The sequence below is a fragment of the Platalea leucorodia genome (assembly GCF_965183815.1).
Source record: "Platalea leucorodia genome assembly, chromosome: Z".
NCBI classification, from domain to species: Eukaryota; Metazoa; Chordata; class Aves; order Pelecaniformes; family Threskiornithidae; genus Platalea; species Platalea leucorodia.
Window position 1 is genome coordinate 74,854,645 of NC_138858.1, and position 20,334 is coordinate 74,874,978.

Sequence of the window (20,334 nt, forward strand, 5' to 3'; positions counted from 1 at the left end):
CCTTTGCTGTCTTCAAGGGGTGTACAGAGTGGCTCCCCTTTTGGGAACAAAATGGGTGGGAGGTTAACAGAATACCTGTATGGCAAAAGGAAAAGTGGCAAGATATTTTAACCATTGCCAGACAGGGGAACTTTGCGGTAGGATGGGTAGCCTCCCATCAGACGGGAGAAGATTCGTCCGGTCATTGGAACAATAGGGTTGATGAGCTGGCCTGCCTCGCCCCCTTGCAAAGTGATCCAGTGATCCAGTAGCAGAGGATTGGGAGCGACTCCTGGAATGGTTGCACCTTAAGAGAGGGCACACTGGAGCCCAAGACCTCTACCGAGAGGCTCAGGCCAGAGGCTGGCCGGTTACCTGAGAAAATTGCAAAACTTGCATTTCGGCCTGTGAGCAATGTCGTATCCGCTTAGACAGGCACCCCCTGGAAGACAGTCCCCTACATTTGAGAGAGGGAAAAGGTTTGTGGGAGGCCTGGCAGGTTGATTACATTGGTCCGTTCCGTAAATCAGAAGGGAAGTGCTATGTATTAGTGGGTGTTGAAATAGTATCTGGCCTAGCACAGGCTAAAGCCTGCGCTAAGGCAACAGGGGAGAATACGGTGAAGGCCCTGAAAGAATGGTTTGGGACCTTCCCTAAACCGCAGTTGATACAATCTGACAATGGCACACACTTCACAGCCAAGATGGTCCAGGAATGGGCGGCTCGGGAGGGGATTTCATGGGTATTCCACACTCCATACTACCCCCAAGCAAATGGGATTGTGGAGAGAACAAACGGCTTGCTGAAGCGCTTCCTGAAACCACATGAACCGGGGTGGGCTGAGCGGGTAGGAGAGGCGGTGACCAACGTCAATAATCGCTGGGGTGCAAACGGGTGTCCGAAAATTGCAGCATTTTGTCCACAAGCCCCAACCATGGTACCTGTCTCTCGAAACCCCAACTCCCCCGGGACACCATGTTATTCTCCTGGTCAACCGGTTCTGGTTGAGCTTCCCACTGTGGGAGCTGTGCCTCTTGTACTAGATACCCCCCTAAATAAACACATGTGGAAAGTGAAAGATACCAGTGGGAGAACCCACAAAATACACACCAAATGGATTATTCCCTCCTTCTAACCCAAGGAGCGAGTTTTGTTCCTGTTTCTGTTTTTAAAGGCAGCGATATGACCATGACGCACCTGCTGCTTTGGATCATTTTAACTCAGAGACACTAATCCATTAGAATATTCCACTGTGTATATCAGTTTTTATAATTGGTGGTACATATGTGTGCGTACATGTTTGTACTTCATTGCAGCTCTATGAATAATTCGAGATCTAATATCTATGTCAAACAGGCTAAATATTAGATGTTTCAGTGCACTACAGTCTTTATGCAATAGTACAAAGACATCTAATTGTCTGGTGCGTGTCTAAGCACGTATATGTGTGTGTGCTTATTTAAGAAAAAATACCCAATAACTTTCCAATGATACCTATTTATGTTGGACATCTCAAGGATTTCAACCTATGATTTACCGTATATATAATTCTTTCTTTTTTTGATCTTCCTCTATTTTCATCATTAAATAGTCCTGTATATGGGAAAACTTAATAGTCAAGTAACATGAAATGTTGTACTTGCTTAGAAAATGTAATTGTCTAGTTTTCTTTGCAAAAAGTAAATATTGAATGTTCAGTACTTATGGGGCTTGGTATTATACCGGCCGAATAAGGGATGGGGCAACGACCTTTTCAGCCCTCTGGGTGACAAAGACACAACTTATTTTCAATTTCCACCAGGGAAAGATGGGCCATTTTCTCAAGGAAATAAAGCCAGAAAAGGGCATTATTGGATTTGTGGAAACACGGCATACAAATTCTTACCCGCGGGGTGGTCGGGAGTTTGTTATATAGGGATCATAAGACCCCTATTCTTCCTCCTGCCAGAAACTGGTGGACCCCAATTAGGCATAAAAGTGTATGATAACCTCGGAGATAGAAGTATTGCCCGTAAGACGCGATCTACCAAGGTAAATTTAGGTGGGACACAAAAATGGGGGAATGACGAATGGCCCCCTGAGCGAATAATTGAACATTATGGACCAGCAACCTGGAATCCGAACGAGCCCATTGCAGGGGCAAGAGAACCAATCTATAATCTAAACCGAATAATCAGACTACAAGCGGCCCTAGAAATTATCACCAACAAAACCGCTGACGCCATAGACCTATTAACTCGGCAGTCTCAACAAATGCGCACGGCAATCCTTCAACACCGCATGGTTTTAGATTATTTACTGGCTGAGGAGGGAGGGGTATGTGGAAAATTAAATATCTCTAACTGCTGCCTAGAAATAGATGATGTGGGAGAAGTGGTTCTCCAACTGACCCAAGATATCAGGAAAATAGCCCATGTCCCTGTTCAAACCTGGAGTGGTTGGAATGGTGATTTGTGGTCCTGGTTACCAGGGGCACCGTGGGTCAAACAATTAATATTGTACTTGCTATGTGCAACTGCTACCTTACTGTTCCTACCCTGTATAATTCCATGTTTTATTCAATTAATTCGACACGTTGTGTCAAATATGCAATTTGTTCCTAACACCTCACCTGATGGTGTAACGAAAATCTGTACCATCCGTCAGCCACAACCAACCTCAGTACCCATCATTTAAACCCATCCCCAATTACTTCTAAAGGAAGAAACCGTGTACTGCCAGTTACTGTTAACCCTATTTCTAATGTTTGCTGTTGCCAGTTATTGTCAACCCTATTTCTAATGTTTACCCTTCAAAGTTGAAGAATTGTTAAAGTCGTTCAAGAATAGCTTGCATTGAGCAATACCTCAGTTAATCTGTGTTAAGACATTCCTTCACCTGAAACAATGTTATTCCTGTTTCCCTTCCCTCAACTTTCCTCCACCCTTATCTCCAACCCTTTCAACTCTGCATTTTCTTTCTTTCTCCTTTGTTTTCTCTTTCTCTGTCTTATACCACCAAGCTGCAAAGTCGAGCCACGGGGTGGTGTAGAGAACCGGTACCAAATGCGGTTTTGTCTCGACATTGCCGCTGTAGCGCCATCCAGCGTAGCGCTTCGAGAAGACCCTCTTCTCCACAGCTTTGAGAAAAAGCAACCTCGTGCGCCTGCGCAGGGACTAAAGGCGCGAAAAGAGCTGAGGCGGGGACAAAAAGGCGCGAAAAGAGCAGAGGCGGGGGCAGCACGGCCGTGGCGAGCTGCACGTACACATTTGTGATCTGCGCATGCGTGGGAGCCCCTATATAAGGAGCGCACGTGCCCCTCGGCGGGGGCGGCAGCGGCGCGCGCGAGACCACTCCTTCTGTTCCTGCACCCTCCAGGCTCACACCCCCCCCCCCCGCTCCGATCCCCGCCGGAACCCGAGGCCACCGAAGACCCTGCAGAAGATCACCGGACTCGAAGTGGTGGTGACAAACTCCTCCTTCTCCTTCTCTTTCTAACTCTCTCTCCCCTATTCTTTTCCTCTCCTCCCTTGCCCTCCCCCCTCCCTCCGTTCTCTTCTCCCCTCCAATAAAAGAAAAAGGTCGTACGGCATTTGACCTCGTTTGCGTCTTAATCTCGTCCTTGGGATCGTATCGAAACCTCTCCCGATATTGGATCGGGACACTGCTACTGGATGGCATTTCCATTACAGTATGATATCATCCATTAACTTCAGTTTACAAGACTATTCCCATCTGCCTGTGTTATCTTCATTCTGTATCCCTAAGGAATACCAAAAAATTTTATGGCTATCCATTCACTAACGTGTTCTAGGAAGAGGGCTTAACTGCGCAAGTTACTGTTTCAGTGCTTCCTGCTTCTGTTGCTTTAAAGAAAATTATTGTGCTTCCTGTTCTCTTGTCTTACATCGACTTTTACCCCGACTGATATTTTTCTCTTGCCTACAGGCTGGAAAATAACTTTCTTACTCATTCTGTGTGACCTTGCCGCAGAACTTCATTACCAAATTAGTAAATTTACTAAATTAATAATTACTAAATTACTAACTTGATTACTAAATACTCTTGCCTAGCTCCACAAAAATGTGGAGGAAAGACCTTGAATGAACTTATTATTTATAGGCATGAATTTTATAAACACAGTTTAAAAGAAAGGCACTCACAGAAGGAATGTATTTATGAATGTCAACCATCTTCCTAAACAGCTGCCCTACTTTACGCACAGAAGTACTCAAAATATTTCACAGATTATGTAAAAGACCTGTCGCACCAGTTGTCAAGGACTTAACTACACTGAGGACAAACTATACAGCAATGTTTAAGGGTCGCCTCAAATCTTCATACATAGGATTAGGGAAAAACTGGTACTGTCAGCAATGTACCCTGACATCTCACTGATATTTAAAGAGCATTTTTGTGCCATATTTTCAAAAGTGCTTGAAGACAAAGATAGGCATGGTGTGGGATTTTCAGCAGCTGAAAACCCATCTGTCTCTGAAATCAAGGGGCATGACACTCCCACATTCTGCTGGAAACCTCACTAGATACATCCTTGCCTTTGCTAATGCTACAATGTATTTAAATTCTGGCCCCCTGACCATTGAAGATGAGCCATTATTCTCAGTTGCTGATTTTCCAGTTCTGACTAAATTGTAAGAAATGAATCAGAATTATATCTTCCTTGCCTTATCTAAATATATGTATCTGCTGGCAAAAATCAAATGTGATGCTTCAGTATATGGTATGTATTATTTTTCTCATTGTAGAGCCTAGCCATGTGAAGGTGCTTTTATGCTTTTACCACCAGACAGAGTAGGAGGCAGTCCATGCCTTGAAGATAAGCAAAACAGGCAAACCAGATGATAAGGCTTGAGTACCAAGTCTGAATTAGGATTATAGTTTCCCAGAGAAGGAAAAGAGAGGTCACAGTATTTTTGTAAGGTGATAGAGGAGACCTGAGGTAAATTTACCAGTTTCTCCAGAATCCCAGGCCATTGCTTTGATCACAAACAACAGGTGGAAAATGTGCAAGGAATAGTCCGTTTTTAACACTACATGTTTTTGAAAAGCCTATTTTGAGATATTCTATGATGTATTCAGATAGCAAGATGGAAGCAGAAATAGCTAGCAAGTCAAAGGCTTGATCACAATATCTGGCTAGAGGTCAGGATTGAATACTCCCTTGCACATTCTTCAGTGTTAAATCCAGTTATTCTTATCACCTATAATTCCTAAAGTAGATGCCTGAAAAATGTCTTAGTGAGATTGCTAGGTTTACATAATGAGTCTGAGTTAAAATATCTATAGCATTGGCGGTTTTATTGGTAACAATTTCTAAAACCGCTTGTAATCGGATTATACGGTTCAAATTATAGATTGGTTCCCTCGCCCCTGATATCGGTTCATTGGGGTTCCAGGTGGCAGGCCCGTAATGTTGGATTATTCTTTCAAGAGGCCACTCATTTTCCCCCCATTTTTGTGTTCCACCTATGTTCACCTCAACAGCTCACTTGCGGAGGGCAATCCTTCCATCTTCCAGATTATTGTACAATCTTATCTCCAATTGAGAGCCACCTATTTGTGGAAGAAGGAAGAATAAAGGCCGGACAATTCCCACATAGCCGACCCCTGACCAATGCGCTGGCAGTCGTTTATAGGCGGTATGTCCACAAATCCAATAATGGCCCCTTTTAGCTGTGGCCCCATTGGCAAATGGTCCCGCTGCATCCTCAAGGGAACTGGAAATACATTGTTTGATCATTGTCCATGGGGCTAAAAGAGACTGTTGGGTTATTATTCATCCAGCCGGTGCAATACCAGGCCCTGGAGTTGTTTTTCCATTTGCAGGTTTCCTTGTAGACATGGTCCCTAGATTGTTGGAGAATTAACATTTTGTTTTTATTTACCCAGTACCCTTTGAACCCTCGACTGCGTCCAGCATTATCAAGCCACACCCATACGGAGATAGCCCTATTTGCATTTGCCAGCTTGTTCATAAGAGTCCATTGGCACTTGCTTTCTCCCACACAGACCCCTCCCTTTTGAGTACGATTTAAACAATATTGTCCCACAGCAGGAAATTGAATTTTCCACATTCCACTATCGCCCCAAGTGTCATTCGTGGTCTCACTATAATTACTCACAATTTGGGCTGGGGTGAGGGGTGTGGACGTCCACGGCCAACTTGACAGCCCCAGAGGTCCCCCACAAACCCAGCAATGACTTAAATTAAAAGCTCGGCTTACAGCTTTGGCTAATAATACCGATTCATTGTCCTTAAAGGGATCAAACGGGTCGGGGGAGGGTGAAGGAATTAGTCCTCTGCTTTAATAGGTACATTCCCAAACTAGTATAACCATGAATAACATGCGCATCCTGATCTTCGGGTGGTGTGTGTCTGGATCGGCTGCTCCCTCCTGAAAAACAAAAGTAGAAGCAAACCCGCTTCTCGGGTCAGAAGGAAGGAACAGTCCATTTAGCGTGAATTTTGCTATGCATTGGTAAATCTTCGCCCCCCGCCCTTATGGGAATTGCTTCCAGCTCCTGTGCTAGAGCATGGTGGGCTAAGGTGGGCGAGTGCTTTTATCCCTGAGGGAGCCCCGTAAAGGTGTACTGTGGCCGCCCCCAGGTAAAGGCAAAGCGGTCCTGGTCCTGCGGCTGCAGGGGGACCATAAAGAACATGTCTTTAACGTCAATAGTCGCCATAATAGGGTGTGATTGCTCTTGAATGGCGGCTATGAGCTCGGCAATGTTCGGTACGGCAGCTGTTAATGGGCCTGTGTTGGCGTTGAGCCTCCGGTAATCTACTGTTAGCCTCCACTTGCCGTTCGGTTTTCGGACCGGCCACACCGGGGAGTTAAAGGGGGAGTGGGTGGGAAATATAATCCCCTGCCGCTTTAAGTCCTCCGGCACTGGCGCAATTCCATCTCTTGCTCCTACCGGTAGCGGGGAGGGTTTCGCGTTTGTCAGTTTGGAAGGGGGGAGGGCAGGCGCCGCTTGCAGCAGGCGCAGCCCCGCGCCGGGGGCTTCGGCCAGCCGCCTGATCTGCGGGACGCTGAAAGACCACAAGTTTCCCTGGGTGTCGCACCACTGTCTGCCCTTTTCATTTATTTGGAAAGACCCTATGGCCACCATAGTATTAACAGGGCCGTCCTCCCCTGGTAGCCATAGAGACACTGGGGTCATAGCTACCGATTGCGTTTTGCCCAGAGCATTTGAAACAATCACGTTTCTAGAGGGTACCAAGATCCCACATCGTTCCGCATCTGTTCGACTCAGTGCAGTGATTTGTGCCCCCGTGTCGATTAAAAAGGTTACCGGTCTTTTCTTGGGTCCCACCGCTACCGTGAGCAGCATGTCTCCCTTTGCATTGCAGGAGAGCTGTCTTATGAACATCCACCCTCCGCCCTCCCCCTCACCTTCAAGGGGCGGAGGTTTTAGCTCTCCGCTGTCTTTTCTCCCCCCGGCTGTTTTCTCCCCAAAGTTTATTAGGGGTGGGGTGCTAGGAGTTGGCCTCGAAGTGGCCCCTTGCTCTGGCCATCTCCGCACGAGCTGCTCCAATTTCTTGGTTGGGAGCCCGTCCGTTAAATCTCGGGGAACGCCTTTCTGGAGCCCCAACTGCCACAGTCCCTGTCGGCTCAGGGGCTGTCCTTTCGCAGCCGGGTCCCGGCCGCTCCCGAGGGGTGACTGCCGCCCACTAACTCGTTCTGCCGCCCGCACAGCCCTGGTCTCGGTTCTGTGGGGTGGTCCCCTAACAGGGCCGTATTTCCTCCCAAAATCAATTAACTCCTGAGCCACCTCCCCCCACGTCCATACTTTCTTCCCTAGCCGCAGGTAGTCATGGGTCGTTATCCCCTCCCGAGCGGCTGCAATCCCTTCTCCCCGGGGGGTGTTATAAATCCGCCCTTGCAATTGGATCCCAATGGGTTTCAGGGAGTCGGGCAGTCCCCGTATCAGGGGAGTAATTCTCTCCGGGTCTACAGGCATTAACATTGGGGAGCCCAGGTGGGGCTTGAGCTCCCGGTCGTGCATCATCTGAAGGCACGCCGCCTTTTGCACACTCTCTACTAATTGATCTATCGTGCCCGTTATAGCTAAGGGGTCTCCCCTTTCCAGGGGGCTCAACCCCCCTGCCCAGTACGCGGCTCTCTGGGTCAACGACCATGGGGCTCGGAGATCGCCCGTAGTTAAAAACACACCCGGACCCCAATACCCTTCCGCCTCCTTTTCTGACAGCAAGATCCCATCCCCCCCCGACAAAGACACTCTCCACACGTATGCGGTCTCCGATTCCTTTGTATTCCTCGCAAAGTCCTTTCTCAGCTTTGCCAGTTCAGTTGCTGTAAACGGGACCTCTTTAGTAATAACTTGGGGACGATTGTCACCCTCGTCCTCATACACATACTCCGTTTTAACCAGCGGGTACATGTGGGGGAGGGTCTCCACGGCCTCTTTGTCTTTTTGCAAATCGCCCTGGGGGTAAATCTGCCGTATCCCCTTCTCCGAGGGCGTTGTTTCTGCCCCCGGCAGTGTATCCGCCTCCATTAAAAGCTGATTTTTCAACTCATTTTTTAGAATCGCATTTTGGTGCCTTTCCTCCTCCAATTGTTCCTGCAGGGTTTTTATTACTGTCTGCAGGGAGTTCACCACCGTATCTGTCCGACAGGACCTCTGCTTTTTCTCCTCCAGCGCGGCAGCCAAACTCGCTCCCAACACCGCACAAATTATAGCCTTTCCTTTGCCCCTCTTAACCTTAGCCTCCTTCTGCAATATACTTATTCTATCCACCACACTCTGCAACTGAAACCAGTGCTCCCTTGCCCAGTCTTGTCCCTGGGGCGAGGGGCGAGACCGGTGCGCCTCCAAGATCTGATCTGAATTCTCTCAGTGCCAGGAGGCACACAAGGTGCCAACATCGTTCTTCCACTTCGATCGGTCTGCGGCTCCGTGCTTTGGAGTCCCAAGGGCCACAGCGCAGCCTTCTGTTGTTTTTTTCCTCAAGACGTGACTGATCCAGTTCCATCTCCTCCTCCTCACTTCATTACTGATTTTCTCCATCACTGAGTTGATGCTCGTCGTTTCTGCAACTTTTTATTTTTTTTCCGGGAGGAGGTAGTTGGCCTCCTGCCCAACCCCCATAACTTGGAGGGCCAGTGGTTTTTCTGTCAGGGTGGCCTTCCCTTAGGCTGCGTTGGTTCACAGCACCTTCTTCAATTTTATCCGGTGCACTCTCCAGAGAGGGATCCCCTATCCACCACCCAGGGGACGCGCCTTCTAGCCGTGCAGCCCCAGCCGAAGGGTGCGCCTCCAAGAGGCCATACAATTTCTCTGTCCCTTCATCCAGCGAAAGCACATGGTCACAAACATCGACTGAGTTGTGGGTGGCCATCACTTACTTACAAAAGGGATATCGTCCTGAGAGGGTCACACTTCACTATCCAAGTTTCCCCTATGCACTCCCAGGAGACCGAAACGGTACATCAGTAACCAAAAATTCCTACAAAGGGGGCTGTCGTCCTGAGAGGGTCACACTTCAGTATCCAAGTTCCCCCTATACGCTCCCAGGAGGCCAAACCACACACTACTATGTAAGTTATGCACAAAGAACCAACATTCACTCCCTCCTCACGCTTCGTTCGCCTCCGGCTGCTTCCCTCGCAGGAGAGCAGAACCGTGGATCGGAACTCCGCACTCGCTTTGTACTTGCTCGTACGTCTCATTCACCCACAATCACACAGCACACCGCAACAAGGCAGTACGGCACTCTCATCTCAGGGGATCCTGTCCATGACGCCAATTAAAATGTCCCGATCCAATGTCGGGAGAGGTTTCGATGCGATCCCAAGGACGAGATTAAGACGCAAACGAGGTCAAATACCGTACAACCTTTTGACTTTATTTTGGCGAACGAAGGGGTGAGGACCGGGTAGGGAGATGGGGGGGGGGGAAGAAAAAAGAGAGAGAGAAAAAGAGAAAGAGCGTGCTCAGGCGGGTGAGAAAAGAGCCACGTAGGGGAACTAGCTACCGCCACTCCGAGTCCGGCGTTGTCCCATCGATCAAAGGTCCAGTCGGTCCAGTCTCTGTGTCCGCAGGAGCAGCTTCCAAGGAGGTGCACGGTGTAGGACAAGAAGAGAAAGAGAGCGAAGAGGGCGAAGAGAGACCTCAAAAGGTGCATGCAGTCCTTTTATAGGGCCATGCACATGCGCAGAATGGGTCTGCGTACATGCAGTTTGCGCTTCTGCTTTTCACGCCCCGGTCTCTGCGCAGGCGTGCGGGCAGTTCATGGCCCCGCCTTTCGTGTCCTGGTCTCTGCACGGGCGTCCTGTGGTGGTTTCGTCGGGGGCTGGATGTCGAAACCAGAAGATGGCGGTAGAACAGCAATGTCGAGACAATTCTGGTTCCATAACAGTCCTCGACAGCCAGTGAATACATTGTTTTTAAAAAAAAATGTAAGTTTGTGTGCTAGGATTTGATTCGGTGATGTAGCAGAACTGTCTCAGCTGCATTTACAGTTTCGTACAGGTTTTTCTGTGGTGTGATATTATTGACAGCATGAAAAAAATACAGAGGTTTTCTTTTACAAATTATTAATAAAATTTCATAGATGCTTTTGTCTACATTGATCATTTTCTGTTTGGCCTTAAAAGGCCATCAAGATACCTACATATCCTTTTCTAGGAACACACCAGAAAAAGAAGTCTCCCTGCTAAAAGAATGGGAGCACTGAAACTTCAGATGCAGATTCTATAACTTCCTTAGTGGCTGAGAATGTCTTAGGATCATAGATGCAGGTGCTTACTGTAACTTTCCTAGTGTGACATCTGTACTATAAAGGACATAGATGTGTGTGAACAAAGGTTTGTCAAGTAGATATTTCAAAGTTTCTAGACAGAGGAAGACAAAAAAATAGCTTTGGAAAGAACACTGAATACTAAGAAAGCTGATCTGCCTTCAGACTTACCAAGCTGTGTTTATTACTAGAATAGATTTTCTATTGATGCGATGTAAGGCAAATACATTCTGCACTCAAGTTTCATCTTTGAGAAAGATTATGATAGGTGTAGTGGTTAGAATAGAATAGCATAAAATAGCATAGCATAGCATAGCACAGCATAGCACAGAATAGCATGGCATAGAATAGAATGGAACAGAATAGAATAGGATAGCGTAGCGTAGCATAGTGTAGCGTAGCGTAGCGTAGCATAGCGTAGCGTAGCATAGCATAGAATAGAACAGCATAGAATAGAATAGAATATTCAAGTTGGAAGGGACCTACAATGACCATCCAGTCAAATTGCCTGACCGCTTCAGGGCTGACCACAAGTTAAAGCAAATTATTAAGGGCATTGTCCAAATGACTATTCAACACTGACAGACATGGGGCATTGACCACCTCTCTAGGAAGCCTGTTGTTGTAGTGTTTGACGACTCTCTCTGTAAAGAAATGCTTCTCAGTGTCAAGTCTGAACCTCCTCTGGTGCAGCTTGGAACTATTCCCACGCGTCCTGTCACTGGATGCCAGGGAGAAAAGATCAGCACCTCCCTCTCCACTTCCCCTCCTCAGGAAGCTGTGGAGAGCAATGACGTTGTCCCTCAGCCTCCTTTTCTCCAAACTCAGACAAACCGAGTCCTCAGCTGCTTCTCATAGGACGTGCCTTCCAGCCATTTCACCAGCTTTGTTGCCCTCCTCTGGACACATTTAAGTACCTTAACAGCCTTCTTAAATTTTGGGGCCCAGAACTGCACACAGCACTCAAGGTGAGGCCGCAACATCGCTGAATACAGCAGGATAATAATCTCTTTTGAGCGGCTGGTTATACTGTGTTTGATGCAGCCCAGGATGCGGTTTGCCCTCTTGGCTGCCAGGGCACACTGCTGATTCATATTGAGCCTGCTGTTGAGCAGGACCCCCAGATCCCTTTCTGCAGGGCTGTTCTCCAGTCACTCCTCTCCCAATTTATACTTGTGCTCGGCGTTACTGTGTCCCAGGTGCAGAATCCAGCACCTGGACTTGTTAGATTTCATGCCATTGATAATTGCCCAATGCTCCAATCTATCTAGATCCCTCTGCAAGGCCTCATACCTCAAGACAGAGTCAACAGCATCTCCCAGTTTGGTATCGTCAGCAAACTTGCTAATGGTGCATTCAACTCCTGCATCCAGATCATTGATAAAAATATTGAACAGAGCTGGCCCTGGAATTGAACTGCACAAGAATTGAAAAGAATCACCTTCTGTTGCCTATCCTTCATACTACCTCTGTGCATAGATAGATCATCAGCCCTGTCCCCTGATTTTGTGTAGGCACATGCTTTAATTTTGTTCAGATTACCTGGAATTCCCAATACAGAGTTTACTCTGACTTCTTGCTTAGTGTAGGAGGACACGTTATCAAATTAAATTAGAATGGGATAGACAGATGATGCTTCACTTATAAAGCCAGCTGCTGAATAGTTAACCAACCTATATTTAAATTAATTTAAAGGTGGAGTAAGTTTGTAGTGAATCAATGCATTGTGTCATGTAATTGCAGTAGGAGCTGCAAATCCAGGTTTGCTCTATTGCAGAAACATGGTTTCAACATCCGTGCACTCAGAAATGTCATTTCCATCTGGGGGGGGTGGGGGTGGGGGTGGGAAGGAACAGTGCGGTCACCAGGAATCTTTGAGAGTTTTAGGAATATATTCATGAGGAGAAGTGATTAGACTTGTGGCTTGACCTGGCCAGAAATTAGAACTGAATTACAAATGTCCCCATCTTTTCTTCCTTGTGACTATATCAGTGTGTATATCATTTGGGAGTTAATTAATTGAACAAAGTGTGAAGTCTCTTTTTTCTTCACTGCACTCAGGACCAGGCTGCCCTGTTGCTGTAAGGAAGCTGCCTAGCTCCTGTTTCTTTGAAGACACAGATGAGACAGAGGATGGAAGCTCTGATCTTTTTGAAATTGCTGGGACTGTTTCTCTTGTGGAAATACACAGAAGGGATCTGAATTTTTTTCTAACTATTGCTGAATTTGAAAATAGTGACTGGGCTTGCAATAGCAGGAAAAACAATCATATGCAACAGGCTGAGCACTACTGTATTTGTTGATGGCTCTGAATAGCTTAGATTCTCCCAAGAAAAGACTGACAAGTCCTTATGGAGAGGTTTCTGGGATCTCTGCTGCAGTTTAAGAAGAAAATAAGACATTTACTATAATAGCAAAGAACACTAGAAAACAGTATAAAGATATTTATATTAATCAGTGGTTTTTATTTATCCGTTTATATTTAAAATAAAAAACTGATGTCTGTCTAGAGCTCTTGATGCAGAGACAAGCAATATGATCAAGAAATCGTTGCAGGGTTGAAATTACCTTTTCAGCAGAAACGCAGCAACCCTCTTCTCCTTTTATCATGACAGGAACCATTACACTCTGCTAAATTTACCAGAGGTATAGTAAATCAGATAAGAATTTGTGCTCAGGTAACTTGCAGTTACCTATACTACGGTACTGGAGGTATAGCAGAAGCTTACATTTTCTCTCCTATGCTTTCAAAATCCTGGGATTTACTCCCTTATGAAAACTGTTTTTTTGGCATGTTTATGGTTAGGACTCTTATTAGGTATCAGAGACTTTTTTTTTTTTCAATTGCAATACTTCCATGGTTGTTCATAAAACTGAAATGGATAGAAAAGTGCAAATACATTCAACATATACCATAACAATGATGGTGTATGTATGCTATTTTATGTTTCAAGAATATTTCAAGAATGAGAATTCTGTTTGAAAAAGCAAAGAACAAAAGTGATACACATTCAAAACAAAATAATAATAGTTCTGTAAGGTGATCTGAATAAATGCTTATGTGCATAATAGTATATCTGCTTTTCTTCAAACCACTTCAGTTTGTTAAATAAAACACAATCTTTCTCCTCAGAAGCCTTGTCTTGCTGGCTTACCTCTGACACTGTCTACCCAGACATCTCAACACACTTGGCAGGGATGCAGAAGAATCACAATCTCTGTTTTAAAGATGGGGAAAATGAGGCACAGAGAAGTTACAGGGACAGATGATACACCATTGGCATAACTCCACTCACTTCACAGAACTAATCTCTCCTGAAACCTGAGGTGTTTCAAATGTGTACACTTAATGCAAGTTAAAATTCAAATTCGGAGCTGTTTTTAGGTTTTAATTCTGAGTGTTAAAGATCTCTGAATGGATTATGAACTGTCACAGTTCAGAAGTCCTTGGTTTTAGTGGGGTTCAGGTTAAAGATATACATACAATCCCAAGGGATGGTTGCAATTGCTAAAAGTGGAAAGATGTTTCACTGGTCACTGTGCATGCTCAGAGCAGCTCTCACCTATGGCTGACCCAGGAGGAAACTGAGATAGAGAGTGAAGTGGCTTTGTCAGGATTACCTGTGGGAACAGTGCCCAGAGGATTTATAGCATCTGACTCTCAGCCCTGAGCTCTTCCTAAGCGCTGGCCTATGGCTGTGCAGATATTCCTGTCCTGCTCTTTGTCCGTATCTTTCTTGTATATAATCCGTCATGGGTGTAAGTGGAAAAACTATGAAAATAGAGGATAGTTGCAAGAAAGAGGTAAGGATTAAAGCCTGTTGGGACCCTGTTGCTCCTCTCTGAGATGGAGAAGAAAGTTACCTTGAAATGTTTCCTTACATAGAGGATGTCTCCTTCTGTGCAAGGAAGTATTTTGAAGTCTAACAAAATAAGCACAGATATTATGTGATTTTAGTCTCTGTGTAGCAGGGCTTTATTAAAAAGGCAAAAAGCTTTTGCCAGGTGAATTAAACATCTCAACACTAAAGATCTATTAAGCAAAGACAGGATAGAAAAATAGCCAAAACATTCAGAAAAACTTCTTAACATGAAGTGGTGTTTCCATGGCAACAGGAACTCAAAATCTCTCCATGTGAGGTTGCTCCCTTTTTGCCTATCTCACTTTGGAAAGAAGTAAAAACAGGGTGCAGTCCTCACAGCTGATAACTGTTGGTAGCAAACTCAAAGAATCTCCTGAAACACTTTATAAACCTTCTTGATGAACAGTTTTACATTTATGCTGAAAAATATAAAACAACTTTTTTACTGTTTTATTGAATCTTTGGCAATTTGGGATTATTTGAAAGATGTCATACAATTTCTAAAGTAATTCTCCCCCCCAGATTAGAGGTGCATGATGAGGATTTATTAACCATATAGCTCTTAACAGGGAATATCGAAATACGGTTTTTGATATTATTCTGTAAATACACAGGCTGGTATCCTTTTGCTGTTGACCATTCTCTGCTCCTTCTAGACTAGATTTTTGTGCAATATAGGCACTTAAAACATGGAACCCTGCAATTGAACAGTTTATCCACTAACAGAGAGAAAAACACATAACAACACACACACACAAGAGCTTGCTTTAGCAATTGTGTGTCACAGCTTCTGCAGATCTACTGATCAACAATGTCCCTTGCAGGGGAGATTAAGAAAACATACCAACAGCTACAAATGCTATGTCACAGTCTTTCTACTCAGCTTTAACTAGAACTGGAAGAATAGTTCCAAAAGAGATAATAGAGAAATCCTCCTCTAGGTTAGCTGCTGACTCTTGACACAGAGAGGTCTTTTGTTAACAGAACCAAGCTTGGTGACCCATGAAGAAAGAAACTAATTTCTCAACTTAATTAACAGAGATACAAAACTGGACATAATAAAACAAGAGTGTTTTTGTTACTGATTGCAGTGGACCTATAATTTCTCATTAAGTTTGTAGCTTTCTCGCCCTTTCAGACACAAATTAGAAAACTACAATTAATTCAAATTGAGCAGGAAATGGTACAGTGTGGTGGATTCTATTTCTATCACAGCAGGCCAGGTGATCTAGAGATTCTTCTCCTGCAGTCTAGTTATATAATTCATTAATTTAGTTTGGGTGCTCCTTACTAACTTCTCTATGAGAACCACTCTGGTGATGAACAATGCAGAATTTTACCCTTTGGGAAGGAAAAAAAAGATAACCATCATTATATCCAGGTCTCGATCATAAAGATCCAGAAAACATTTGAATGAACATCATGTTAAACTTTCGGCTAGTAACACGTTTGTTTTTGGTTTTTTTTTTTTTTTACTATGTTTATGCCATAAAAAGCTACACCAGAAAAAATTCAAAGACATAGTTTCCAGAGCAGAGAGAATTTTGTCTGGAGCTTTTTAACTTCTGGATGTCTCAGGAATACCATCTGTTTGCAGATCCATTCTACAGCATACATTTGTTTGTGTTTGATGTGTCTGGGACATCTTATCTGTGCTTTGTACAGATTCAGTGTTTATGATGTGCTGTATGGTTTGTTCACAGACTTCTGTCTTGGAAAGCCCAAGCGGATGCATGGGAACTGTAGTCCTGCAATGTATTGCTAAACTGAATATTACCAACACTTACTGGTTTGTAAGAGAAAATTCATGCTTGGATAGAAGCAAGATTTTAGGAGATCTTTTTTTAATGTGGAAAACTTACAAGTCCTTACTTTAAGGCTGCTTCTTATGGAAATACACTTTATAATATTAGCAGCAAACACATCAAAATAGTGTTATTTGGAAACTATCTGAAGCACTGGATTTGCATCTGAAGTGAGCTAGTCAAATCTGTTAAAAGACAACAGTAATCATGTTTTGTAGGGTGCTGACAATGAATATTGTATTTCATGACTACAACTTCCTGGCTCAAGAATGTTAAAAGTAAGTAAATAAAAAAAGGAGTCTGTTTTATTTAACCCAGAATATCAAGGAACCTGGAGTTTATCAGGAATACAATCTTTCTGTGGAAATACCTACATGCTATAAAAATGTTCTTTTTTAACTGTGCAATTCCAATATGACCTTTTCTTACTTGGGGCATTTTTTCAGGAATATCAATAGCGATTCACAATCATGGACTGGTTTAGTCTGAAGCAAACCTCTGGGGTCATATTGGCTATCTCCTCTCCCCTCTTCTGCCCCAACTCAAACACAGGTCCAATTTTGAAGTTACATTTGGTTTCTGAGCTCTTTGTTCATTCAGTTTTTTAATATCTCCAAGGATGGAGATCCCACAGCCTCTGTGGACAAATCCAGTTTTTGTCCACCCTCTTGGTGAAGAGTTAGTTGCTTGTATCTACTTGGACTTAATTTCTTGTACTACAGCTTGTGGCTGTTGCCCCTCTTCTGTGCACCTCCAGAAAGAGTGTGGCCTATCTTCTCTATAACCCACCATGCTTTAGGTAGTTGAAGATAATATTTAGATCCCTCAACACCTACCTTACTCAGGCCAAACAAGCTTTTCAGTTCCTCCTTGTTTGTTGTATGCTTCCAGCCCTGGCTGCCCCAGGGACCCTCTGCCAGACTCAGTCAAGTACAGCAATGTCCTTCCGGTTCCTGGCGACACAAAACTGACATAGGGCTCCTGATGTGGGCTCACAAGTGCTGCGACATGAGGTCTGAAGCATAGCTTTTAACACGTTGGTCTGCTCATGTCTGTCCTCTTTGCAAGCTTTCTTAGTTAACCCCATACTCTTTCATAACCATCAAAACTGACATAAGATTCATGTAGATACACTCATGAAGAATGAGTCAGGCATTGCTGACATTGCTAACAAGTTCTGTATCACCTGAATGGCAGTGAAAGGTGGTATAAAAGTTATTTCTAAATATGCCACCAGCCTCCTACTGATTGGCAGTGCCTGATGAACAAGGCAGGGGTGCCATATGGTGTTCATAGATAACCTTCTGTCTGAGGGTTTTCAGGACCTGTGGATGCTCTTTTGACCTATGGCCCCTGTTACTTCAGATGACTCGAAGGCAAGGATGGAGGAGACAGCAAGGCCATGGCCTTGTCTTCTGCAGACCAAAGTGTGTGTTACAGGGTGGTAGGAAATATTTTTCCTGGATTCAACTTGAGTCTGTAAGAGTGTGTCTTGTCCCAATATACGGGCGGCAAAATTGTATAATTTCATTCCTTCTATTTAAAAATAGTGCATAATGAAACTGGGTTCGAAGACAGGAAGATTGGTAAATTAGGGTTGAATTGGCATTCTCTGAAGGTTGCAAGGTATATCCTACAGCATCTCTGTTGTTACATCTTGCTGGCTTATGTTTTCTCTCTTCTGTTGTGTTTTTCTTGCTAAGAAAAGTGCATCAGATCTCTTGCTGCCCCCAAAATATTGCAGTATAGACCAGTATAGAAATTTCTTCTTTGGGTGGAGGGGAGGGAGGGGCAGAAGGGAAGGCAGAAAATTAGCATCTGTCTGCCAGGATGAAATGCTCTGTTTTGCAGGGATTTCTCATTCTGAAAAAGTTAACATTCAGAAAGGTTCCTAAAGCATTCCCTGTGGCTGGAAACAGGACAGTTATGTTTCTAGAGCTGCAATGTAATCTTCTGTCAGAATATACCTTTGTAATCAAAGAAAATGCTATATGTCATTTGTATTTTGGCCCTCTAATATTACCTGTAACAGTAATATTGTGATACTGTCTTAGAGGCAAATTTGGAATGATGTACTGGATGATGCCATAAGTTTTACACTTATAGACCATTCATGTCCTCCTGTAAGCATAGTGTGGCTAATATTTTGCTAATTTTTTCAGTATGGCAGCACTTAGTCTAAAATTGCAGAAAGCAGTAGCTGCGGAGGGACCTTTTTTTCCAACAGAGGGCAGTGTTTATTTGCTAAACAGTTTATCGCGTTCCACATCGTTATACAATATTCCCTTTCCGTAGGCAAAGAGCAGAAAAGGACACTACAAACCAGTCCTCCCTTTGGTTCTTTCTCTTTTTCATACTGTTGCTTGGAGCATAAATGCCTTTTTAATGAAGAGTAAAAAAAGGAAATATGGGTTTTCTATATCACATAATTGGAGACAATGTGAGAGGAACATCTTCCTATGGTAAAAATACAACTTGCTGTTGGAAATGTACGGACATATTAAAAAAAAAAAAATCTGTTTTACAGCCCTCTTTCCTTCCACAGACATGCATATAGTCTCACGCTTTCATTCACCAAGGAATTTAGTAAATGTGACCGTGTTCTTTAATCAGATACATCAGGAGATAGTAGCTCAGCTTGCCAAGTTTTATAGTTAGGTTTAGGTGGTCATGGTCTAGGTAACATAATCTTAACCAATTGGGGCACCTTACAAAAACCGAGACTCTTAAGTTAGTTGTAGGTATGGAATTAAGGATTTGGATGACTACTTGAATATAGCACAAAAAAGAAACACAGAATTGTAGTGAAGAAAAGAAAGCAATCAAGTACAATAATTACATGATGCACACACTGTTTTCAGATGTCATATCTGATCTGGATAAGGTCTAGTGCTATCATTCTCTGTGAAAGCCTTTAATTCAGTGAAATTGCCTAAACCCCAAGAAAACTCCATGTATAGTTTATAACAGCAATAATGATATTTGTGCATAATACTTTTTTGGAGATCAATTACTAGATGTTAGAACTTCGCTATAATTTAAGATATTAATGTTTCTCAGCTTGCCATTGATTACAGGCTATTCCCTAAAATTTACTTACCACTCATTAAATAAAAGAGTTGACTGAAAAATAGAAAAAATAAGTGCTATGCAGAAACTTGAAAGTAGAAACTGTTGTGCAGTTTTGCAGTGTTTGAAATAGAACAGGTTTTAATGTTTGGGTATTTTTGTTCAATTACAAAAGTAATTTTGACTTTTAATTATCTTTTTTTCCTTGCTTTTATTTTATTATTGTTATTATTATTAAATATTTTGCAGCCAGGTGACATAAAACAAATGATACATAGAGGTGTTCTATGAATTGTTTTCTTTCTGTTTCTATGTTCCTTGCTACTTTCGGTATGAATTTGGAAAATCTTGACCCTGGGGAAAAAAAAAAAATTAAGCTTGGGAACTCTCAATTTAAAAAAAAAAAAAAATCTTAACCTTTCATAACATTGTAAGAGTATGTATTTCATTTTTGTCTTTTTTTTGACAAGACAGAATCATAAAATTAGTCTTTTTCTTTGTCTTCAAGCTCTTTCATGCTGAAGATGTTTTAAAGGGTTAAGTGGGAAAAGGAAAAAGAAGGAAGCTGGCAGATGAGTGACAAATCCAGACCCTAGTTTTTTTTTTTAAAAAAACAACTTTAACTGAGATATAGGCTAAGGTTCCATTTTAGTTGGAAATTCCCTGTCAAAAATCAGAAATTACATTAAAAAATCATTTTACAAAACTAGTAAAAATATATTTGTCACTGAAAGCCCATATTTGGGACAAAAATGAATTATTTTAGTTAAGGTAATTGAAGACATTGAAATTATTTTCAGCTCAGGACTGATTATCTGTGCAGTTTTGTTGGTTTTAACTCCTGATTTTC